Source organism: Vitis vinifera, chromosome 18 (genome assembly GCF_030704535.1).
Source record: "Vitis vinifera cultivar Pinot Noir 40024 chromosome 18, ASM3070453v1".
In the NCBI taxonomy this organism is placed as follows: Eukaryota; Viridiplantae; Streptophyta; class Magnoliopsida; order Vitales; family Vitaceae; genus Vitis; species Vitis vinifera.
Window position 1 is genome coordinate 15,555,841 of NC_081822.1, and position 27,193 is coordinate 15,583,033.

General features: G+C 37.1%; 1 long non-coding RNA gene and 1 pseudogene across 5 annotated transcripts; one reads left to right on the forward strand and one right to left on the reverse strand.

Moving 5' to 3' along the window:
• The window catches only part of LOC132253096 (uncharacterized), a 174,641-nt pseudogene that overhangs the window by 17,248 nt on the left and 130,200 nt on the right, over positions 1 to 27,193 (forward strand).
• LOC104882633 (uncharacterized) lies at positions 19,184 to 25,864 on the reverse strand. 5 transcript variants are annotated; one of them, XR_009465082.1, is made up of 5 exons: positions 25,469 to 25,861; positions 22,251 to 25,132; positions 22,006 to 22,057; positions 21,704 to 21,804; positions 19,184 to 19,405 (listed from the first exon to the last, which is right to left on the reverse strand). It is a non-coding gene; the product is annotated as an uncharacterized LOC104882633 (long non-coding RNA). The 5 variants fall into 5 exon arrangements; XR_788341.3 differs by having other exon boundaries at positions 21,704 to 24,185; positions 24,299 to 25,132; positions 25,469 to 25,863; XR_009465081.1 differs by having other exon boundaries at positions 21,704 to 22,057; positions 25,469 to 25,863.

Here is a 27,193-nt window from a genome sequence, read left to right on the forward strand (position 1 = left end):
CCACCCCTTATATAGTCTTTACAAAAGCAAAAGCTTGTGATTGGTTAGTTATAAGGATAAGAAAGGAAATTACATCAAAAAATACATAAGAAAATATCTAAAGTGGAGTCAGCAAAAACAGAGGAAAATTCGCACCACGCATGGGCTGTGCGAATTTTGAAGGTGTTGTGCGAATTTCGCACAACACTCGCACAACACAAGGTGTTGTGCGGAAATTTCGCACAAGCCTGGAGCAGTTGTCTTCCGAAGGCCATATCTTCCTCATTGCAGCTCCAAATCATACACAGTTTAAAGCGTTAGATTCTTGACTTCCTGAGCTTTGAAATGGTATATACCATGTAGAAAATGGACTTCGGGAAGTGCTTCAAAAGTGCGAAAGAAGACTGCAGCTGCTGTCCTCTTTGCTTCTCTTCACTTTGCTTGCTTTTCCTCTTTGCTTCTCTTTGCTTCTCTCCTTTACTTGGCTTGTCTTAATGATCCAAAAGGCTGTCAAAACACTAAAACTAGCCACAAATATGATTAGAAGTCATTTCTAGGTCCTTAACATGCCAATTGGAATAAAGATGGAGAATTACTACACAAAAGTGCTTAAAACATAATGAATTAAAGGTGTAAAATAGCACTTTTTGGGTAGTAATCAGTCCCCAGCCATGCACTGCAAGGAAAAGGTGAGACAGTTAATACAAGCATACAACATGCACTCTCAATCAAACATCAAATCTCATACCCAAAAGGGAGGAAAGCAAATCGAAATTAAATAAATGGTTTGCTTTGTTTTGCACACATTCCTCTAAATTCCATCAAACCAAACCATGCTCACTTAACCCACATTATTCCCATCCATGAAGTGGGCTCACATGAAATCTAACCAAACTGAACACTAACCCTAAAGGTGGCCCACAAGTGCCTTGGAGCCTAAGGGCTCAAGCCACAACAAAAATGGGGGTCAAAATATGCTAAAACTGGGGCTGCCTAGTAGAACCTGTTGAACCGGTTCCCAACTAGTTTAACTGATTGAGAAAAATTCTGAAACTTTACCATCAGATTCCTCAAATAATAAGGAATCCAAAAAAAAAAACGGTGCTCAATTCCAAGCCCGGATGAGGGAGAACCGGCTGAAACAATGCAATGTGTTTATAAAATAGGGTTGCCTAGCATTACCTGTTGAACTGGTTCCCAACCAGTTCAACTGATTGAGAAAAATTCTAAAACTTTACCAAAAGATTTATTGAAGAACAAGGAATCCAAAAAAGAAAATGGCGCTCAATTCTGAGCTTGGATGAGGGAGTACCAGCCAAAACAATGCAATGTGTTCCTTATAGAAGGCGAAACCCGAGCCACCCAACCTTATTAAAACTAAGGCCACAGAGCTCAATAATCAACCAACAACGCAACCCCCTTAAACTCAAGAAACCCAGCTGGAAATTTGGCCACACGGACATCCACATGTGGCAACCTAAATCCCCAAACTGAAATTTCATTCACCTGAAGCCTCCCACCTATAGCTACTCGAATTCCATGGAACAAACTGAAATTTCAGCCTCCTATAGCCTATGAATTTAACTGAAATTCAGCCGCCTAAAGCCCCCCTAATGCAGCAAACTGAAATTTCAGCCATAAGGAACCTCTACATCTAGCCACAAGACCTGGGGTTTAAGTCCATATTATTGATGGCAAATTAAAAAAAAAAAAAAAAAACAGAGAAGGTCATGGAGACCCTTTCTCAATACCAAGTAAAGGAGGTTTCAAGAAAAACCAAGTGGTAGAAATGCCCATACCAACATAGCCACCTGAATCTAGCATCTAAGAAGTTCCTCAATCAAAAGCTACAAGGCCACAAGAATCCTTCCCTTAACAATCAGGAGGTTATAACAACCCTCAACCAAAACCAAAACTAATGAAGGTAGTGACCCTATTGCTCACACATCAAAAGTAGGTCACTCGCCCCCATTCCTGATCAGAACCAACCCAAAATGAGACATCCATAGAAAACATAAAAAATGAAACCATGCAACAGTTACATATCAAGAGCATCCATAAAGCTTACCAGATTGTTCTTCCCTCAAGCAGAAATCTGCTTAGCTTCAAGGCTGCCTTTCCTTCAAGTCCTCATCAATCAAGAGCTTCTTACTCCCTTCTCTCTTTGCTCACTTCACGTGCACCCAGAACTTTCTCAGATGCTCAAAACCTTCTCCACACTCTATTCTTTTCCCTCACCAAACTTGGATAGAGTTTTTCCCCCCAGAAAAAAAATGCAAAGGAAAGGTCCTTATCTCTTTCCATTCTGGATTTTTATACCAGAACCCCTACTCTTTCCACTTCCACCTTCATTTTTCCCTCCTTTAGCTCTAGAAATTGGCCCCATCAACCTCGGAAACCAGCTCCATAAACACTTCTCACAGTCCACAAGGTGAGATGCTCTCTCCACATTTACTCCCTTGCTTCACCACCAAGAATCCATATGGATTCATGGTGGGCTGCAAGGAACCCAAACCAAGGCTCAAAATGGGCCCACGATATTGCCCAAGATTGATCTGGAGCTTATGGGCCCGAGCCATGTAGGATTTGGGCTTCAAAATCACCAAAATTAGTGCTCTATACAAGCTGGCCCAACAAACCGTTGAATCGGTTGCCAACCAATCAAGCTGATTGAGAAAAAAATTGAAATTTTGACAGAATATTCCTTGAAGAATAAGGAGTCCATAAAAAAAACTGGTGCACATTTCCAATTTCAGATGAGGGAGATATGATCGAAAGAAGCCCAAGTGCTCCAAATTCAGACATGCTCCAATGAACTCTGGCTAAACTGAAACTTTAGGGACCGGTTGAGAAAAAATTTGAAATTTTGACAGAATATTCCTTGAATAAAAAGGAGTCCATAAAAAAATGGTGCATGATTCTGAGTTCGGATGAGGGAGATATGAATGAAGAAAGCCCAAGTGCTTCGTATTTGAACCTGCTCCTATGAACTCCAACTGAACTAAAGTTTTGGGAAGACCTCACTTCCTTCCTTTAGCATGATGTGAAAAACTAGGGAATTGGTCATGAGGGCACTCCAAAATGAACTACAAACTCGCACTACATTGGACCACAGATGAACCCTCGAAAACCGATCAAGCCCAAAAGGGGGCCATGGTGTTGCCATACGGAAAAAATTGGGTGCATGTGACGCCCCTAAGATAAATGCAAGTGTCAAATGACAAAATTGAGGGTCTACAAGATGATGTGAATGATTCTACGTCATGAGCTCAAACCACTAATCCTATGAACAACTTAGGGTCGTGGATGACATGAACAACTCTAAGTCATGAATTAGGGCTCTAGATAACCATATGAATGGCTTTAGCTCATAAGCTTAGGGCTTTAGATTGTATGAACTACTTAGGGGTATGGATCAGCTACTCTGGGTTATGAGCTTAGGGCTTTGGATGCTACGAGCTGCTCAGAGCCCTGAACGCTATGAAAAACATAGGGTTGTGGATGACATGAATGATTGTAGGAAGTGAGCTCGGGCTCTAAATATTATGAACAACTCTAGATTATGGGATGAATGACTTCGGGTCATGAGTTTAGGGCTCGAGATGTTGTGAAAAAACTCAAGGCTCTGTATGACATTAACAACACCGGGTCATGAGCTCAGGCCTCTAGATACTATGAACATTTGAAGGCTATAGTTGACATGAAAGACTCCTCATTGTGAGCTCAACGCTCTATAAGCTATGAATAACTCAGACCCGTGAGCTTAAGCGTGTAAATGCAATAAACCATTTTAGGATGTGGATAATATGAATGATTCTGTTTCATGAGCTCAAGCCTCTTGATGCTATGAATAGGTAAGGGTTGTGGATGACATGAACAAATTTGGGTCATGAGCTTAGGGCTCTGAAAAATCACATGAACAACTCCAAGTCGTAATCTCAAGGCTCAAGAAGCTATGAACAACTCAGAGGTGTGGATTAGATAAGCTACTACTCTAGGCAATGGTTGACATGAATGACTCTAGGCCATAAGCTTAGGGCTCTAGATACTATGAATAGCTCAGGGCTATGGTTGACATGAACGACTTTGGTTCGTGAGCTCAAGGTTCTAGATGCTATGAACAACTCAGACTTATGGATTATATGAACAACTTTGGATCCTATGAATTGAGGCCTCTAGATTCTATGAACAACATAGGGCTAAGGATGATACAAATTATTCTTGGTCATGAGCCTATGATCCTAAATGCAATGAACAACTCAGGGTTGTTGATGATTTGAATGACTCTAGGTCATGAGCTCAAGGCTCTAGATGCTATGAATAGCTCAAGGTTGTGGTTGATGTGAAGGACTTCGAGTCATGTGCTCAGGGCTCTAGATGTTATGAACAACTCAGAGTTCTAGATAATATGAACCACTCAAGATCCTGTGATCTAAGGCCTTTAGATGCTATGAACAACTCAAGGCTGAGAATGACATTAATGATTCTTGGTTGTGAGCTAATGACTCTAAATGCTATGAATAACATAGGGTTTGGCATGAAATAAATGACTTTTGGTCATGAGCTTAGGACTTTGGATGTGATGAACAACTCAAGGTTATGGATGATATGAATGACTACGAATCCCGTGAGTTCAGGCCTCTCGATGTTATGAAAAGCTCAGGGTTGTGGATGATATGAATGATTTTTGGTCATGTGCCCATGGATTTAAATGCTATGAACAACTTAGCGTTGTGGATGACATGAATTAATTTAGGTCGTGAGCTTAAGGCTCTGAATGCTATGAATAGCTTAGGGTTGTTGTTGATGTGAACTCTAGGTCATGAGCCTACCGTTTTGGACGCTATGGACAACTCAGGGTTATGGATGACATGAATGACTCTAGGTCGTGAGCTTAGGTCTTTCGATACTATGAATAACTCAAGGTTGTGATTCACATGAATGATTTTGGGTCATTAGCTCAAAGTTCTAGATGCTATGAACAACTCAGGACTGTGGATGACATGAGCTACTGCAGGTTGTGAGCTTAGGTTTGTTGATGCTAGAAACAACTCAGTGTTGTTGATGATATGTTCTAGATGCTAAGAACATTTCAGGACTATCTATGATATGATCGGTTCTATGTCATGAGCTTAGGGTTGTGGATGACATGAATGACTCTACGTTATGAGCTTAGGGCTTTGGATACTATGAACGACTCAAGGTTGTGATTGACATCAATGACTTTGATTCGTGAGATCAGGGCTCTAGATGCTATGAAAAGCACAAGGTTTGGATGATATGAATAGTTGAATGTTGTGGATGGTATCAATGACTTGGGATCCCATGAGCTCATAACTCTAGATGCTATGAACAACTCAGGGTTGAGGATGACATTAATGATTCTTAGTGTTAAGCCAATGACTCTAAATGCTATGAATAGCTCAAAGTTATGGCTAACATTAATGACTCCAGGTCATGAGCTCAAGGTCAAGACTATGGTTGGCATGAAGAATTTGGGTTGTGAGCCTAAGGCTCTAGATGTTATGAAGAGCTCAGGACTGTGGATGACATGAGCTACTCTAGGTCATTAGCTTAAGGCCCTGGATGCTTGAAATAGCTCAGGTTAGTGGATGATATGAAAGATTCTGGATCATGTGAGCTTAGGCCTCTAGATGCTATGAACAACTTAGTGGTGTGGATGATATGAAAGATTCTTGGTTATGTATCCATGGCTCTAAATTATATGAACAACTCAAGGTTGTAGATGACAAGAATGACTCTAGGTTGTGAGCTCAAGGCTTTAGATGCTATAAGCAACTTAGGGCTTTGGTTGACATAAATGACTCTGGGTTATGAGCTCAAGGTTCTAGATACTATGTATAGCTCAGGGTTGTGGATAACATGAATAAATATGGGTTGTGAGCTCAGGGTTCTAGATACCATGTATAGTTTAGGGCTCTACAAACTATGAACAACTCAAGGTTATGGTTGACATAAACAACTCTAGGTCATGAGCTCAAGCCTCTACATGCTATGAAAAGCTCAAGGTTGTATATGATATGAATGATTCTGTATCATGAGCTTGGAGCTATGGATGAAATAAATGAGTCTGGTTCGTGAGCTCAGTGTCATAGATACTACGAACAACTCAGATATGTGGTTGACATGAACGACTCCGGGTTGTGATCTCAAGGCTCAACATGCTATGAATAAATGAAGGCATTGGACTACATGAGCTACTTTGAGTCGTGAGCTCAAGGCACTGCATGCTATGAACAACTCTACTTTGTGTATGATATGAATGAGTCGGGATCCTATGAGCTAAGAGCTCTTGATGCTATGAACAACTAAGGGTTGTGGTTGACATGAACGACACTAGGTCTTGAGTTCTAAGCTCTAGGTTCTATGAATAGCTCAGGGATGTGGATGATAGGAATGATTATTGGTCATGAGCCTAATGCTCTAGATATTATGAATAGCTCAGGGTTGTGGATGACATGAACAACTTCGGGTCATGAGCTTTGGGCTCTAAATGCTATGAATAGCTCAAGGTAGTGGTTGACATGAATGACTCTGGGTTATGAGCTCAGTGCTTTAAATTCTATGAACAACTTAGGATTGTGAATGACATGAACTACTCTAGGTCGTGAGCTTACAAATCTAAATGTTATGAACAACTCAGGCTTGTGGATGACATGAGCTACTCTGAGTCATGAGCTAAGGGCTTTGGATGCTATGAATAAGTCAGGGTTGTAGATGATTTGAATGATTCTTGGTTATGAGCCCAAGGCTTTAAATCTTATGAACAACTCAGGACTGCAGATGACGTTAACGACTTAAGGTCATGAGCTTAGGGCACTTAATGTTATGAACAACTCATGTTTATGGTCGATATGAACAACTCCAAATCTTTAGCTCAAGGCTCTAGATGCTATCAACATCTCAAGCTTGTGGATGATATGAGTTGCTCTGTGTCTTGAGCTCATGGCTTTAAAATCTATGAATAGCTTAAGGTTATGGACAAAATGAATGACTCAGAATCCTATAAGCTCAAGCCTCTAGGAGCTATGAATAGATTAAGGTTGTAGATGATATGAATGATTCTTGGTCATGAGCTTAAGGCTATAAATGTTATGAATTGGTTAGGGTTATGAATGACATGACTGACTTAAGGTCGTCAGGTCAGGGCTCTTCATCCTATGAACAACTTAGGGTTATGATTGACATGAATGACTCTATGTTGTAAGATCAGTGCTCTAGATGCTATGAAAAACTTAGAGTTCTGGATGATATGAATGACTTGGGATCCCATGAGGTATGATCTCTAAATGCTTTAAACAACTCAAGGCTTAGGATGATATGAACGATTTTTGGTCGTAAGCCTATGACGCTAAATGTTATGAATGACTGAGGGTTGTGGATGACATGAACAACTCAAAGATGTGAGCTCAAGGCTCTAGATGTTATAAACAACTCAGGCTTATGGATGAAAGGAACGATTTAAGGTCATGAGCTTAGGGCTCTAGATGCTATAAATAACTCAAGGTTGTGGTTAATATGCACGTTGTGAGCTCATGGCTTTAGATGCTATGAACTGCTTGGGGTTGTGGATGATATGAATAACTTGAGATCCTATAAGCTCAAGCCTTTAGGTGCTATGAATAGCTCATGGTGTGGATGATATGAACGATTCTTGGTCATGCGTGAAAGACTCTAAATGTTATGAACAACTAAGGGTTGTGGATGACATGAACGACTGAAGATCATGAGCTTAAGGCTTTGGATGCTATTAACCACTCAAGGCTCTAGATGTTATGAATAGGTCAGAGTTATGGATGATATGAATGAGTTGAGATCCCATGAGCTAAGTATTCTAGATGTAATGAATAGCTTAGGGCCGTGGAAACATGAACAACTCCAAGTCACGAGCTCTATGATCATCTTAAGGTTATGGATGACATGAATGACTCAAGATCATGAGCTCTGGGCTCTAGATGTTAAGAACAGCTCAGGGCTCTGGATGACATCAACAACTTTGGGTCTTGAGCTCAACACTCTAGTTGTTATGAATAACTTAGTGCTATGGTTGACATGAACGACTATGGATCGTGAGTTAAGGGTTCTAGACGTTATGAATAGTTCAGGGATGTTGATGACATTAATGACTTTGTGTGGTGAGCTCAGGGCTTTAGATGCTATGAACAACTCAAAGTTGTGGATGATATGAATGACTCGGGATCCCATGAGCTTAGGCCTTTAGATGCTATGAAGAAATTAGGGCTTTGGGTGATATGAACGATTCTTGGTCATGAAGAGAAGGCTATAAATGTTATGAACAACTTAGGGTTGTGGATGACATGAACAACTCAAGGTCATGAGCTTAGAGCTCTAGATACTATTAACAACTCTTGACTATGGATGACATGAACGTCTCAAGGTTGTGAGCTCAGGGCTCTAGATGTTAGGAACAACTCCAAGTCATGAGTTCAAGGATCTAGATGCTATAAACAGTTCAAGGATGTGGATGACATAAACGACGTCATGTTATGAGCTCAGTGCTCTAGATGCTATAAATACATCAAAGTTATGGATGATTTGAACAACTCAGGATCCCATGAGCTTAGGCCTATAAATGCTATGAACAAATTAGGGATTCAGGTGATATGAGTGATTCTTAGTCATGAGGAGAAGGCTCTAAATGTTATGAACAACTTAGGGATGTGGATGACATGAACAACTCAAGGTCGTCAGCTTAGGGCTTTAGATGCTATGAACAACTCTCGCCTATGGATGACATGAATGTCTCAAGGTTATGAGCTCAAGGCTCTAGATGTTAGGAACAACTCAAGGTTATGGATGACCTGAATGACTCTGAGTCATGAGTTCAAGGCTCTAGATGCTATGAACAATTCAGTGATGTGGAAGATATATAAACGATGTCGTGTTGTGAGCTTAGGGCTTTAGATGCTTTGAACAAGTCAAAGTTCTGGATGATATGAACGACTCGGGATCTTGTGAGCTTAAACCTCTAGATGTTATGAATATCTCAGGGTTGTGGAAACATGAACGACTCCAAGTCATGAGCTCTATGAACAACTTAAGGCTATGGATGACATGAACGACTTAAGATTGTGAGCTCTGGCATCTCGATGTTAAAACCAGTTAAGGGCTCTAGATTCTATGAACAATTCAAGGATATGGATGACATGAATGACTTTGTGTGGTGAACTTAGAGCTCTAGATGCTCTAAACAACTCAAAGTTGTGGATGATATGAATGACTCAAGATCCCGTGAGCTGAGGCCTTTAGATGCTATGAACAACTTAGGGTTTTGGGTGATATGAACGATTCTTGGTCATGAGGAGAAGGCTCCAAATGTTATGAACAACTCAGGGTTGTGGATGACATGAATGACTAAAGGTCGTGAGCTTAGAGTACTAGATGCTATGAACAACTCTTGACTATGGATGACATGAATGTCTCAAGGTCGTGAGCTCAGGGCTCTAGATTTTAGGAGTAGCTCAAAGCTATGGATGACTTGAACGACTTCAAGTCATGAGTTCAAGGATCTAGATGCTATAAATAGTTCAAGGATGTGGATGACATAAACGACATCGTGTTATGAGCTCAAGGCTCTAGATTCTATAACTAAGTCAAATTTGTGGATGATTTGAACAACTTAGGATCCCATGAGCTTAGGCCTCTAGATGCTATGAACAACTCAAGGCTTTAGATTATATGAACGATTCTTGGTTTTGAGCACAAGACACTAAATGTTATGAAGAACTCAGGGCTGTAGAGGTAATGAACTACTCAAGGTTGTGATCTCAAGGCTCTAGATGATATAAACAGATCTGGTATATGGTTGGCATGAGCGACTCTGGGTTGTGAGCTTAAGGCTCTAGATGCTATGAACAACGTAGACCTATGAATGACATGAGTTGTTCCACGCCGTGAGCTCATAGCTTTGGATGCCATGAACTGCTTGAGGTTGTGAATGGTATGAATGACTCGGCATCCTATGAATTCAAACCTCTAGGTGCTATCAATCACTTAAGGTTGTGGATGATATAAATGATTCTTGGTCGTGAGCAACTCAGGCCATTATATGACATGAATGACTAATGGTCGTGAGCTCAGGGCTTTAGTTGCTGTGAATAGCTTAGAGCTTTAGATTCTATGAACAACTCAGAGTTGTGGATAATATGAATGACTCATGATCCCATGAGCTTAGGCCTCTAGATGCTATGAATAGCTAAGGGTTGTGGATGACATGAACAACTCCAGGTTGTGAGGTCAGGGCTCTAGATGTTATGAATCACTCTAGGCTATGGATGACATGAACGACTCAAGGTCGTAAGGTCAGAGCTCTAGATGTTAGGAATAGTTCAGGGTTATGGATGAAATGAACAACTTTGAGTCATGAGTTTAAGACTTTAGATGCTATGAAAAACTCAGGGCTATGGTTGACATGAACTACTTTGGGTTGTGAGCTAAGGGCTCTAGATGCTATGAATAGTTTAGGGATGTGAATGACATGAACACTTCGTGTTGTGAGCTCAAGGCTCTAGATGTTATGAGTAACTTAAAGTTATGGATGATATGAATAACTCGTGATCTTGTGAGCTCAGACCTCTAGATGCTATGAATAGCTCAAGGCTTTGGAAAATATGAATGATTCTTGGTCATGATCACTAGGCTCTAAACATTGTGAACACCTCAAGGCTATGGATGATAGGAATGACTCATGGTCTTAAGCTCAAGGCTGTAGATGATATGAACAACTCAGGTCTATGGTTGACATGAACTACTCTGGGTCGCGAGCTAAGGGCTCCAGTGTTAGGATAGAGCCCTTAAAAGCATGACATGATGTAATAAATTTTGAATTCATTATTTATTTAATGATGTTCTAGTTTCACCGTTATCTATTCTTATTCTATGTATTATATTCTATGAGCATTCTTGCCTCAACCTTTTGCATTGTACATGACTTAGGTGCATTTCCACCAAGTTGCTTCATTGTATTATTTCTCAACCTTCATAAAATATTGAGTTTGTGCTGAAGTTAGTAGTGGCTTTGACCTATGGGTGAGATCGTAAGCTAATCATATATTCCTTATGGATTGGGACACTGTTAATGGAAGCCGGTAGCAATGGGAATTCTTAATAAAGGCACCATGATATCTCTTGGGATTGTGATAGAGTGTCCCATTGAGTGATTCTAAGGAGGTGTATTCATGGAAACTATGACCATAGTTAAATGGAACTTGACATAGACTCTTTAAGAGCTAAGATATGTCAATTGAACACATAATAGGAGGATCTGTAACTCAAGGATGGTAGAGGTAGTCTTGAAAGACTGATAGCTTTCACCTTGTTAGACTATGGACACTAGTTCATGGGGAGACTGAACACAATTGATACAAAGTCAAGGACTCGATCACTTTGTGTCTTGTTGTTATTTACATAAGATACTATAGTTCAGTTGATTCTCTATAGTTGGATGTTGAATCAACTTTGGAATTGGATTCTAAGGGAGCCAGCATTCCTATAGGTCCCAGTGGTCCCTGCTCTGAGCTTAGATACCTTGTTGCCATGGATTATGAGGGTTGAATTGGCTTTAAGTTCACTTTTGTGCATAAGGGTGTTTTAGTAATTATGTAAGGTTGCATAAGGGTAAGTGAACAAGGTCTTTGGATTGGATTAAGTGATTAATTTGTTGGCCCTATTGGGTTAATTAATCAATTATAACCCATTTTGGGTTAGATTAAGTGAACCAAGCGCATGTAGGCTCAAGTAACTTAAGCCCACTTAGGAACCCTATAAATACCTCCTAAGGATTAGGGTTTCCATAGCTTTTGTCTTCCACCATCCAAAGAGGTAGAGAGCCATAGCCTCCACCCTTTTTTCCTCCCCACTGAAAGTATGCGAAGATCAAGGTTTGAGTCATCGAGTGGAAGACTTTGGGTTTATGAGACTTCTACGATTTAGATCTTCATCTTCACCATGTGGATTTGATTCGGGAACATCTAAATTTGAGGAATGGTTTTTATTAGCACTTTTTAAATCATTTTAAAGTATAAAAATGTTATTTTTTTTCACTATGCATAGAATTTAGAAAGAGCCTATGATAGTTATGCATATTCCTAACCTAATCCATACTTGGGAAATTGAGAGATTTGGGATTTTCCAATCAGTTAACTCAAGGTTCTGGATGTTATGAACAACTTAGGGTTGTGGATGATATGAACGACTTGGGATCCTGTAAGCTCAAGCCTCCAAATGACATGAACAACTCAAGGGTGTAGATGATATGAACGATTCTAGGTCGTGAGCCTAAGGCTTTAAATGTTATAAACAACTCAGGATTATGGATTACATGAACGACTCAAGGACATGAGCTAAGGGCTCTAAATGCTATGAATAGCTCAAGGTTATGGTTAACATGAACAAATTCAGGTTGTGATCTCAAGGCTCTAGTTATGAATAGCTCAAGGCTGTGGATGATATGTGCTACTCTGCGTCGTGAGCTCAAGGTTGTAGATGCTTTGAATAGCTCAACATTGTGGGTTCTATGAATGACTCAGGATCCCATGAGCTTAGCCCTTTAGATGATATGAATAACTCATGGACGTAGATGATATGAATGATTCCACGTCATGAGCTTAAGGTTTTGCATGACATGAACAACTACAAGTCATGAGCTCACGACTCTAGATACTATGAAAAACTCAAGGTTGTGGTTGACATGAACCACTTCGAGTCATGAGCTTAGGGTTCTAGATGCTATGAAAAGCTCAGAGTTGTGGATGATATGAATGACTCAAGATCCCATGAGTTCATACCTCAAGATGCTATGAACATCTCCAGGTCAAGGATGATATGAACAACTCAAGGCTATGGTGAACATGAACGACTCTGGGTCGTGAGCTCAAGGCTTTAAATGTGATGAACAACTTTGGACTTTAGATGTTATTAACAACTCAGGGCTGTGGATGACATGAACAACTTTGGATCATGAGCTTAGGATTATAAATTCCACTCACAACTCAAGGCTATGGTTGACATGAAAGATTCCAATTCGTGAGCTCTAGGCTCTAGATTCTATGAAAAACTCAAGGTTATAGATCATATGTCTACTCTAGATCGTGAGCTCAGGCTATGGATGCTATGAACAACTCAGCTTTGTGGATGATATGAACGATTCTTGGTTATGAGCCTATGACTCTAAATGCTATGAACAACTAAGGTATGTGGATAACATGAATGACTTCAAGTTGTGAGCTCAGGGATTTAAACGCAATGAACAACTCAGGGTTATCGTTGACATGAATGACTTTAGGTCATGTCCTTAGCACTCTAGATTCTATGAACAACTCAAGGTTGTGGACGACATGAGCTACTTTAGGTCATTAGCTAAGGGCTCTGGATGTTATGAACAACTCAAGGTTGTGGATGATATGAATGACTCGGGATCTCTTGAGCTCAAGCCTCTAGATGGTATGAATAACTTAGGGGTGTGGATGATATGAACGATTCTTGGTCATGAGACCATGAATATAAAATGCTATGAACAACACAGAGTTATTGTTGACATGAACGACTCCAGGTCGTGAGGTCAAGGCTCTAGATGCTATGAACAACTCAAGGTTGTGGATGACATGAATGACTTCAGGTCATGAGCTAAGGGCTCGAGATGCTATAGTTCATAGTTGTGGATGACATGAACAACTCTGGGTCGTGTGCTTAGGAATCTAGATACTATGAACAACTCAAGGTTGTGGTGGACATGACTGTCTCCAGGTTATGAGCTTAGGGCTTGAGATGCTATGACTAACTCATGACTTTGGATGACATGAACGACTTTGTGTAATGATCTCAAGGCTCTAGATGCTATGAATAGAACAAGGTTGTGGATGACATGAATGACTCTTCATCGTGAGCTTACGACTCTAGATACTATGAATAGCTAAGGGTTTTGGTTGAAATGAACGACTATAGGTCATGAGCTTAGGGCTTTAGATGCTATAAACAAGTCAAGGCTTTAGATGATATGTTCTACTCAGAGTCGTGAGCTCAAGGCCGTGGATGCTTTGAACAATTCAACATTATGGATGATATGAACGACTTAGGATCCCGTGAGCTCAGGCCTCTAAATGCTATGAGCAGCTCGGGGTTGTGGATGATATGAATGATTCTACATCCTAAGCTGAGGATCATGGATGACATGAATAACTTTAGGTCATGAGTTCACAGTTCCAGATACTATGAACAACTCGGGGTTGTGGTTGACATGAACAACTCAAGGTTGAGAGCTCAAGGCTCTAGATGTTATGAGCAGCTCAAAGTCATGGATGATATGAACAACTCGGGATGTTGTGAGCTCAAGCCTCAAGATGATATGAACAACTCATAGCTGAGGATGATATTAATGATTCTTGGTCGTGAGTCTATGGGTCTAATTGCTATAAATAGCTCAAAGCTATGGATGACATGACTGACTGCAGGTCATGAGATCAAGGGCTAAGATGCTATGAACAACTCAGGGCTATGTATGACATGAACAATTATGGGTAGTAGGCTTAGGGCTCTAGATTCCATGAATAGCTTAGGTTTGTTGATGTCATGAATGACTCAAGGTCGTTTGCTCAAGGCTCTAAATGTTATGAACAGATCAAGGCTATGGTGGACATCAATGACTTTGAGTCATGAGCTCAATGCTATAGATGCTATGAACAACTCAAGGTTATGGATTACATGAATGACTTCGAGTTGTGAGCTTAGGGCACTAGATGCTATGAACAACTCAGGGTTCTGGATGACATGAACTACTTCGGGTTTGGAGTTTAGGGCTTTAAATGCTATGGATATCTCAAGGCTATGGATGACATGAACAACTCTGAGTGGTGTGCTATAGGATCTAGATGTTATAACAACTTAGGGTTGTGATGGATATGAATGACTCCAGGTCTTGAGCTCAAGGCTTCAAATGCTATGAAAAGTCAAGGATAGGGATGACATGAACGACTTTGGGTCATGATCTTAGGGCTCTAGATTTTATGAAAAGCTTAAGGCTATAGATGACATGAAAGATTTTGGGTCATGGGCTTAGGGGTCTAAATGCTATGAATAGCTTAGGGGTGTTGATGACATGAACAACTTTGGGTCGTGTGCTTATGGCTCTAGATGCTATGAACAACTTAAGGCTATGGATGATATGTGATTCATTCCCAATTGGTGTCTCAGCTGATTCATGTCCAGCTGGTGCTCTTTGATTGAAGGAGTAATCAACAAAATTTATAACCTATATCACCATGCATTAGGATAGCTTTAGCTAATATAGCATAGTGGCTCTAGGATCGTTCTCTGGGAAGGGTTTTCAACTCACAACTGATACCAATTCAAAGTTAAATTGGTGTTTTTTCATTTCAAGGTAAGCTTAAGAAATAAAACACAAACTTTGGTTAAATGAGGTTTTGTTTCAAGCTAACTAAAAAGAAAGTAATGGCAATTACTTATGAAGAAAAACATTCCTTGGAGGTTTGGGTTCACAGGGAAGGTTCCTTATGCAAAAACAGAGCTCCGGTCATTTGGTTCATTTCCTCGCATTAGAGAATTAACATATAGCCAATTCTCTAACTGGTGTTGTACAGATGTATCATTTAAATGGATTTCAGCTCTAATTCTCTCTCACTGATGCAACTTGCAATGGCTCGTGCCTCTCACCTAGCATTTTCCATTTAAGGTGATCTTTAACTTTGGACTTCCCTTCTCAAGCTCGCAAGAGATAATTAATGGATGTCTCCTTGGAGTCCAAAAGCTTACCAAGTGTTGGCAATTCTAGAAAATCCTACCTTCACGTCACTTCCCAAAAGCTCGCAAGAGGTAAACTAGTGTATCTCCATGGACGGAGATCACTTGCCTTACCAAGTGTTGGCTCAAGTGAATTGAAGGTGTTTTAAGTTAACTAAAAAAACATAGAAATCAGTAAAGGATCACACTTTCTCTTCATTAATGGCTGAAACCACAAAGCTATAAATTCTTGCACTTGGAACCTTTCCCGGCAACCTTAGCTCCAAGGAACTAAAATTCTAGCCACTCATTCTCTCAGGAAACTTCCTCAGAGCTTGTTTGGCTAGTAAGAAAAATTAGAAGAATATATACAATCAAAACAAGTAGGTAAGGTAGAGCAAAAACTCTCAATTTTACTTCTTTTCAAAAACTATACAAAGCGTCTGTGTACAAGCCTTGTCTTCCGTCCTCCCCCCTTTCTCTGAGGAAACTTACAACCTTTTTAATATGGGTTTATTTACCCTTTGTCCTTACTTAAAGACTAAGGAATCCTATGATAGGTGGGTTACAAGGAGACTTTGGGGATTTAGACAACAAATATCTAAAACAAAAAATCTCAAAATGTTGGTCGCACATATCGGGAAGCTTCAGGAGAATATCGCGGCACTATATACTGAGAGAAAAACTCTCCGGGTAAGCGCTATCAGAGGATCCACACATGTCTGACGAGGGAAGTTGAAACATCCTCCTCTCCCATCCGGTGTCAGGCGCCGGATGTGAAATATCCGGAGAAGGTGGAACGTCGGTGATTACTACTCAAAAAGTGCTATTTTGTAGCTTGTAATTAACTCTTTTAAACACTCTTGAGTATTAATTATTACCTTTTAACTCAATTGACATGTTAAGGACCCTTGCAATCGTTTCTAATCAAATTGTGTTAAGTTTTGGTGTTTTTGATAGCTTTTAGCTACACCAAAGCAATCCAAGAATGAGGGAGAGCTGTATATAGTTCATGGCAAAGCATTTGGAAGCTCAAATTCATGAAGAACCAAGCTTTGGAGCTCCATAGCCCTTTGCCAAAGTGGTTCAAAGTATGCAAGGAAAGAACAACGGAGAGAGGAAAAACAGAGTGAAGAAAACAGAGGACAGCAGCTGCAGTCTTCTTTCACACTTTTGGAGCACTTCCCAAAGTCCATTTTCTACATACTATATACCATTTCAAATCTCATGAAGTCAAGAATCCAACGCTTCAAACTGTGTACGATTTGAAGCTGAAATGAGGAAGATATGGCCTTCGGAAGACAACTGCATCAAGTTGAGGGACAAATTCGCATCTTGCGAATTTGGAACTCCAACGTGCGAAATTAAAGCCCAACTTGCGAAAGTGATTTTACAACTTGTGAACTTGGAGCTCAACATGAGAAAATGGATTCCAAGTTGCGAAATCAACTTGCGAGATTTTCACAAGTCACCATGCAACGTGCGAAATCTACATGCGAACTGGGATATTTGTGCATCGACTCTTTTAGATCTTTTCTTCAGATATTTTTGTATAAATATCCATTCTTCTCCTTGTAATCCACCAACCATAAGGTTTCTTAGCTAGGAAGGTTGGAAAAACTTCTCTATATATATTCCCTTGCATCCATTGTAAAAGATATAGATAATAGATATATATATATATATATATAGATATATAAATATATAGAATATACAGAGCCTTGCTCTGTTTTTCCTTCTCTTTCATTTTCATTTTCTTGCTAGCCAAACATTCTCTGAGATGTTTTCTTAGAAGATGAGTGGCTAGGCTTTTTGTTTCTTGGGTGAAGGAAGCTAGGTGAAAAGTCTAGATGCAAAAGTGGAAAACTCCCGTGCTTTAAATACAGGTAGTTGGAGTTCATAAATGGCTTTTAAAATCTAAAGTTTTGTGATTACTACTCAAAAAGTGCTATTTGATAGCTTATAATTAATCCTTTTAAACACTTTTGAGTAGTAGTTTTGGCCTTTTAACTCAATTGGCATGTTAAGGACCCTTGAAAGCAATTTTAATCACTTTGTGTAAGTTTTGGTGTTTTTGTTAGTATTTTGATCACCAAAGCAATTCAAGTTTGAGGAGAATTTTGAGGAATCTTGGGCAAATCTTGGAAGTCATTTGCCAAGAGTAAATCCGGAATGCAAGGAGAAAAAGTAAAGAGAATCTGCCATGAAGCATATTCTTGATGACAGTCGTAGTAGCCACTTTTGGAGCACTTTCTGAAGTTCAATTGATGTATGCTATATACCATTTCAAAGCTCAGGAAGTCAACAATCCAATGCTTCAAACGGTGCGCAATTTGAAGTTGAAACGAAGAAGTTACAGCCATTGCAAGTCAATCACTCCAAGCTGAAGGAAGCATTTTGCAAAGTGTTGCGAAATCACCCTTTTGTTGCGAAGTGATTTCGCAGCCTTTTTGTACAGTAGGGTGTATTTCCTTCTGAAGTTGCCCGATATATGCTGCAAGCTGGAAGCTGGGAACCTCAAGATGGAAGCCAACTTCGCAGCCCTGCGAGAATAGCCTTTTGCTGCGAAGTGATTTCGCAGCCCTTCTTGAGTGTCTGCGAAATCTCGCAGACACCATTTTCTCTTGCGAAATGGTTCCTGGAGCATCCCGATATTTGCTACCGACATTTGGAGATATTTTCTATTAGATTTTTTGTTGTCTAAATCCCAAAATACTCCTTGTAAGCCACCAATTACAAGATTCCTTAGCTTTTAAGTTAGTAAAAAGAGAAAATATCTATGTAATAATTAGTTTTATATTATGTTCATATAAGTACCTCTCGGGAGCCTGTTCTCAGGGAGAGAGATCCTTTTGAAAAGCTTTGGGTAAGCAAGTAACACTACAAGAAAAAAGTGAAATAATGACGCTTTTTAAGCGTCAAGAAAGGTAAAAGATGACGCTTCCTCGAAGTGTCATCTCCGCCCCTGTCATTAAATGTTACAATTAACAATGACACTCCCAAGAAGCGTCATCTTTTATTAATGCTTTTAATGGCGCTTTAAGAAGTGTCATCCTTGAATAATGTCAACAATGACACTTATGAAGGCGTCATCTTTGAACATTTTTATTGAAATAATTTTTATAAAATTACCACTCTTGACACTTATGAAAGCGTCATCTTTGATTTAATCTTATTAATGATACTTTTAAAAATGTCTTCTTTGTTTCATGTTAACAATGACGCTTATAAAAGCGTCATCTTTGAACAATTTCTATTAAAAAATAATATTTTGATTCCGTTATTAAAATAATTGATTTCTTATATAATTAAATTAAAAAACAATTACAACCAATAAAATAAAATCAAATTTTATTAATTAAAATATATCCAAATGTTGATATACATGAACCTAGTTTAAACAATTAATGTAACCACCTATATATATTAATTACACATAAACTTGTTAATTATATCAAAATATTTCAATAAGAATTTCTAATTCTAACATAAGAACAAACATTGGTACCAAGACTACTAAAATAAACCATAATCTTTAAAAGCATAGTTCAACCTCCTAATGAGTTCACTGATGTAATCTTCATGGTTTTTGACTTCGTCTTCTTTAACACAATGATTTCTCTTCTTTTAGCAAATAAATTTCCTTTGCAACCTATAAATAAAAATAAGGAAGAGTAGAAAACATCTAAATTATATATACATACAATAAGTAATAATTAAGCATAAATGAAATTATAACCTTCACAAAATTAATTTAGGTTATCAAGTTTGCTTACATGAATCCCCTTAGCCTCTTACATATATGGATTGTGCTTCTTTCAATTCATTATACGAAAAAAAAAATTATATTATGAAGTGTTTTCGAAATAAAATATAATAGATTATTCTAATGTAGATAAAAAGGTCTCCATTGCCATCTCTATTTGCACCTTTAGAGCATTACTTCAAAAAAGACCTCATAAAAGAATTCATCAAAGTAAAACTAGACATACAAAACATTTCATTAAGGAGACCAATGAGTTGAAACTAAATAAATAAATTTGTACTCTATCAACAAAATACCCCGAACTACAATTTCAACTAATATATTATGCTTTCCCCAAAATAAGGAAAAAAATGTACTTAAAATTTAAAAAAAAAATTTGATTTTTTATTCAACAACATAGAAGAAATAAATTCTGTTTTTATGGGATAAAATATTGTATTTTTAGTACAAGTTAATAGTTAAATTAAATCTTTAATAAACTCATAGACTCTAAGTGAATAAATATGCATCAAACGCTTATTATAAAGTGTATATATGAGTTAGGGTTGCTCCGTTTGGACATTTAATGGTGAACTCTTAAAGCATTATTGAATACAAGAATAAGTCCTATAATGCACAATAAAAAAAAATACCAAGGTCCAAACATGATGAAAACCATCACGTTATCACTATGTTATTATTAAATTTTATTTTTATTTTCTTATATTTTTATTTATTTGACTAGTTTTTATTTTTTACTAGTTCCTTTGATTTTTGTTTATTTTGATAATAAGAGGAGCTTGTAATTTACTAGATGAGGTATGATAAAAATCCTAAGAATTGAAGTATAGACTTATTTTTATATTTTATTTTAACAAAACCAAGAAACGTGACAATAGTTGATTTAAGATATCATAAAAATCTTATGTAATTATAAAAGTAAATAATTAAATTATAAAGTTATAGTACAAATAGAATTATATCTTATTAGCACTTAACCCCTTACTCCTAGTTATCACAATCATTTCCTCCTACTCCTTGTTCTCATATAGAATGATAGCCTTGTTTTTTTTTTTTCCTATATCCGTAATAGAAGACCACTTTGTCTAATTAGCGCAACTCATTGCACTGAACAATATGAAGATATATTATTGACAAATATTGAAAGTTGGATCTCTTGTTTATTAATATTACAAACAAATATTTTAGAAAAGATAGAAAAATCCAAACATGTCGAGAACACAAATTTATGAACCCATATATAGAATAGTTAAACTTTTGTATTTCCCTACTAGTATTAGTTGTGGTCAATAAGCCATCTAGAGTAACTTTTGGCAATAATTTGATTAATATTTAATACTTAAAACAAAACAAGAACAAGGGATAGTAAGAAGTCAAACCTTAACATGCACCTCTTCTATATAGAGGCTACTAATAGGCAATGGAGGAGCAAAAGCTTTGTCCATTGAGGATCCGGGCCACACCAACCTTACTATCTATACAATTTAATTTCTATTGCATTTTATATCTAATTTAAAAAAATTCACAGGTTCAACTCATAGTATCAACCAATTAAACGATTAGATTTTAGCATGTCCCAAAATAAACAAAATAATTGATAATGACAAACCTTCTCACTATTATGTTCAAGAGGACTTAATATTACAACATTATGAAACTAGGAAGAAATTTGTTGCAAGTTCTGCTAATGTTGAGGGCTGACCAAGTAACACTTATCAATCGACTCGAGAACCTGAACATATGTACTACAAGTAGGAGCTTCAATAATTTGCTAACAACTACTGTTATGATGTTATTACAACTTAGGAGATTTAGACTCATTTAAATTTTAATAAGCCAACTACACTATGTAATATAATAATCAATAAGGAAAATACAACTTGCAGAATGAAAATAATTAAGTAACCCAATCACAAAACTAAATATTAACCAAATATATATTCAACCTAAAAGTTCAAGAAGTAGTTGAATGTTTTTTTGAAATAAATGATAGAACAATTATGCAATTTTAATAAATTTATGCTAGATCTAAGGAGAAATAAAAAAAAAAATGTGATTTAGCCTTTGTGATTCAGCCTTGAGGAATGGTAAATTAGGAGTAGTGGAATTAGATCAAACACAAGAGAATAGCCATAGAAATTTAAAAAATAATAAAAATAGTAATGAGAGTTTAATTGTACTCACTTTTCATCACATACTTAGATGGTGGAGTAGAACACTCTATCCCTTGCTATCCTTTACTATTTCTCTCTCTCTCTCTTCAAAGTTGGGAAGAGAAGAGTGATCTATAAATAGATAGATAAATATATTAAAAAAAGAAAAATTATAAATTATAATTAATAAATGAAAACATGAAGAAGAGAGATAAGATGTGATAGTGTCTAATATTTCTATTAACATTCAACTAAAATTAAAATTCTAGATAGTTAGAAAGAAAACATGGAAAATCAATCATTGACACTATCAAATTCCCAAGCCAAAATTACCGTTGGTACAGTTTAAGTTAGTATTTTGAATCTTTTAAGGTCCATTCATCTCCTACATCATTAAAACAAGCCAAATAATTGTTGCAACCCCCAAATTAAGAAATAGAGAGAAACATCAAAATTTTAAAGTTAATGGAAATATAATTTGAATTCTTTATTAGAACATAGTATAGGTGTGGTAAATAAAATAAAATAAAAAATAAAAACATAAAGTGCAAGATGCAAAATATTTTAAGCATTCTCACCAAAAAGAGCTTGATCAAGGCTCTTATTTTTTATACATTCATAAACCAAAATCCGTCTGTCTTCTTCAATACAACATCCATACAAAAGAGCCATTATTTAAAAACGCCATTGCTTCTCCTTGTAAAGCGCCAAGAATGTGTGAGCATCAATAATTATTAATTTTAGAGATAAATAATGATATTTTTTACAAGCTTCAAGAAATAAAGTGTTATTAATTTAATTTTTTGTAGTAGTGAGTTCTTAATGACAAACATATTCATGGAACTTTAAAATGAGAAGATAGAGAGCGTACCTGTGTAGCAAGCACTAGTGATTCTATAAAAATGAGGTTAATTCACCAATAATAATGGTAAGATTAAATAATAATAAATAAATAAAACTAAACCTATATATATATATATACACTTAGAATGGGAAGATAGAGAGCGTACCTGTGTAGCAAGCGTCAGTGATTCTATAAAAATGAGGTTAATTCACCAATAATAATGATAAGATTAAATAATAATAAATAAATAAATAAACTAAACCTACATATATACACTTAGAATGTCTAAAGTCAAGGAAAGTTCACAAGTATGATCAAAAGTGACTAAATTACCAAAAGCCAAGGAAATATTATTAAAAGGGTAGAAAATCAGTTCACAAAATAAACTCCAAATAAATATCAAGAAATGTTATCTCACCAAAATAAAAATTAGGTAACATCTTTAACATGTCTAGATAAACATCCAATAGGCCAAATTATTCGATTATATTCCAATCAATAACAAATTTATTCACAAAGGGGTTACCTCACAGAAAAAAGTCAGCAAATGATTAGAATAGAAGACTGTAAAAAATAAATCTAAAACAAATACCTAGAAGTTAAGTTTTATCAAGACTATTTTTAGAGAGCATCTCCTATATGTCTAGCTTATCATCTAAGTGACCAAATTAATTAACCAGCCCTCATTTAGTACCAGATTACATAACGATGATAATAGGTCCAAAACAGAGCATCTTTTAAGGCATTCAAAAATTGATTTTTATAATTAACTTAGAAATGTCTTAAAATCATAAAAAAAATCACACAACTATATTAATATGTCTATTTTATATGAAAAATAATCTCAGAGAAATATCACATTCAAAACATATTTAAAAATAAATAAACATCTCTCAGATTCAGAAGAGCACTTGTGCAGTGTGTGCAAGAAGAAAAAATTATATCTCTCATTTCAGAAATTATTTATTGATATTTTATGTATCAAAAATTAAATTTAAGGAGTCTAGATTAAAATAAAATGTTAAAATAAATTAAAGAGACCGTTTAGTAATTTAATTTTGTAAAACAATACTGAATGTCAAAAACAGAGTGAAAATTGAACCTTCTGAAAAATTGATTTAAATATCCTAATTGGAAAACCATATTTGACCCAAGAAAGATTCAAAAATCAAGTTCAAGGAGTCTAAAATGTCATAGAATAGTTAGAAAAATTTAAAAGGGTTTTTAAGTTGTCAGATTTCAATTTATAGATGTAGAAGTATAGTGAGTTATAATGAAAAAATTATAAATTAACTAACTAAAACAAATTGAGATAAATCAAGACAAATTTCAAAATAAAAACTGCATCACCTAGAATTTAAAAAGAGAACTTACCTTTCATAGTGTAAGAGGGGTTGCTGTTAGACCACTTTTAATCCTTCCAATCTGATGCTTTATATGCTGCATGTTGTCGGAGATTTATATAAGAATCTGGGCTATGTATGACTTCTTTGAAGTTGCAGCTCATGGAAAGTGGGTCTTTTTCCGGAGCCGTGTTGCAGCATGGAGATCTCCTAGGTGAGGTTGTCCATGGCTGTGCGTGAGAGTGGAGTCCCCATGTGCGTGAGTGGCAGCCGTCCCAAGAAATCTGCATCTTCCCCAACAAAGTCTTCACATCATCCCATCTCTCCTGCTCCCCAAAAGAATTAATCATAATATTATATGTTGTAGTGAAAGGAGAGCAACCACTATTCTGCATTGCCTCAAACAACTCCTCTGCTTTATTGTGGTGCCCAGACTTACAGTGAGAATCTATGAGCGTATTCCATGTGACAACAGCTTCATAAACAATCCCATCATAATGCATTCCATATACGGTACAAGATGTGCCGCAATTCCTATCCAATGACTCCACATCTAGTAATATCAAGGGCCCTCTTCTCCATTGGCGCAATAGCTTACATTGGTAAAGCTCTCTATCATAAGCAAACAACATTGCATCACTCATCTTCAACCTCTTCTCTTCTACTGCTGTATACTGCAAAGAAAATCTTGCAAATTTGCAACTTTCTAAAGGCTCTACAAGCTGTGCAATAGAGTTTAAAAGCTTCATCTCACATGAGGAACCAGAAAATTTGTGCGTCTTTTTTTTTCTCTGGCCTCTTTTTAGAACTGAACTTTCTTGTAGACCAGCCATCAACAACACTTACATGTCTGGAATTTTGACTTTTCAAAGAAGATGATACAGAGGATGATTCATCAACCTCTTCCACAATATTCCCATCCTTAGTTCCAGTAGAGATACTGTCAAAGGAATCATGAGATTTTGCAACATTAGAAATATCCCCATTTTCATGCCCATTATCACCATCTTCAACCATCCGTGCATCATGAGAATCAATACCACCACCACCACCTTGAGACCTCATAGTCTGAACCCCCATTCAACAACCTCCACCTAATTCATCAATTCAACTTCCAAAATCCCAATCTCAAAACCCTAAAATCCCTATATATGAACAGCAAGAACAACACAAACCTTAGAATGTGCCAAAAGATCCCACCTCAACCACCAATCCACAAACCCCAAAAACCCAACAAATGAATCAAACCCATCAATCCATTTTCAATCCTCCCCTGTTCAAATGAAACCAAAACGTCAACAGAGCATTCAACAAAAAACGTCACTGAGGATCAAAAAGTACAAATCTTTCACATCCAACATCCACATGGCATAACCACAAGCAATTTTCAAGCCCTAAAACCCAACCCCAATGCCCATCAAAGTCCCAAGCCCAAAATAAAATAAAAGGGAGAACAAAAAATCAATCATAAGAATAGAAAAAACTCATTTCCAGATAAACAAACAGGAACTTAGAAAAAAAATTTCTGACACAAAGATCAAAAACAAGGAAACCAGAATAAAGAAAATCACAAAGAAAGAAATGGAAAAGAAAAATCAGTGGTACTTACTTGACATAGTGCTGTTTGGATCTAAAAAAAAAGTGAAAGGATTCGAGGATCAAGAAGTACTCATCCGTGAATAGCCACAACTTCTTCCACCAGAAGGACCAAGTTGGGAAAACATCAAGAGAATCTAGGGTTCCATCATCGATATCAAGATTGAAGTTTTCTCTCTATGATGGTAACGATAACAATGACAAAGGGGATTTTAGGAAAGTATTCAGAAGGATGGGTTTGGTGGATGAGAGATCCTATTCGGTTTTGTACACAAGTTTATTTAGTATGAGCATTTGGGAGGGTTTGAAATGGCAGAGAGAATGTTTGGTGGATGAGAGATCGTGGAAGGGGGAATATTTTAGGGAGGTATATTTATACCTATAATTCAATGACACTTCTCTAAAGCGCCAAGTTATGGGATTAATGTTATCACGCTTTGAATAAGCGCCATTATGTACCAAATAATATTCAAATAAGCCTTGTCAAACTATGATACTTCTAATAAGCGCCATGGATTGAAAAATACTATAGTAAACAATGACGCTTCTAATAAGCGCCATTGAATCTCATATTATAATCTAAATAATGACGTTTTTTAGAAGTGTCAAGGAATCAAGCGTCATTAATTTTGATTTTTGTAGTAGTGTAAAGTTCAGTTCTTTGTATTGTCTTACCTTCTCACTTTGTAATTTTATTTTCTTACTAAGTTATGAACTCTCTGAGGAATTTTCCCCAGAGAATGAGTAACTAAACCTCTAATTCCTTGGAGCTAAGGTTGCCGGGGAAGGTTCCAAGTGCAAGAATGCAAAGCTTTGTGGTTTCAGCCAGTAATGAAGAGGAAGTGAAATCCTTTAGTGATTTCTATGTTTTTAGTTAACTTAAAACGCCTTAGAGTCACCTGGGCCAACACTTGGTGAGGCAAGTGATCTCCAACCATGGAGATGCACTAGTTTACCCCTTGCGAGCCTCTGGGAGGTGACTTTAAGGTAGGATTTTCTGGAATTGCCAACACTTGGTAAGCTTTTGGACTCCAAGGAGACATCCATTAGTTATCTCTTGCGAGCTTGAGAAGGGAAGTCCAAGGTTAAAGATCATCTTGAATGGTAAGTGCTCGTGAGAGGCATGAACCATTGCAAGTTGTATCAGTGAGAGAATTAAAGTTGAAATCCAATTAAAGGATGTATCTGTACAACACCGATTAGAGAATTGACTATATGTTGATTCTCTCACGCGAGGAAATGAACCAACTGACCTGAGCTATGTCTTTTGCATGAGGAACCTCCCTAGTGAACCTGACTCTCCAAGGAATGTTTTTCTTCCTAAGTTATTCCCATTACTTATTTTGTTAGTTAGTTTGAATCTAAATCTTTACCAATCAAGGTTTGAGTTTTAATTCTTAAGCTAACCTTGAAATGAAACACTACCAATTCACTTTGAATTGATATCATTTGTAAGTTGGAAACCCTTCCCAGTGAACGATCCTAGAGCCGCTATACTATAGTAGCTTTTTCTTTGCTACCCTAGTATATAGTGTAATAGGTTATAAATTTTGTTGATTACTCCCTCATCCAAGGAGCGGCAATTGGACACAAATCAGCTGAGACACCAATTGGGCACAAATCAAATGGCATCGTTGCCGGGGAAGGTGTCAAGTTTATAGTGATACTATTTCAGAGCACTTGTGATTTTCATCACAAGTTTGGTAACGTTTCTTTCATTTTACTAATTCTCATTCTT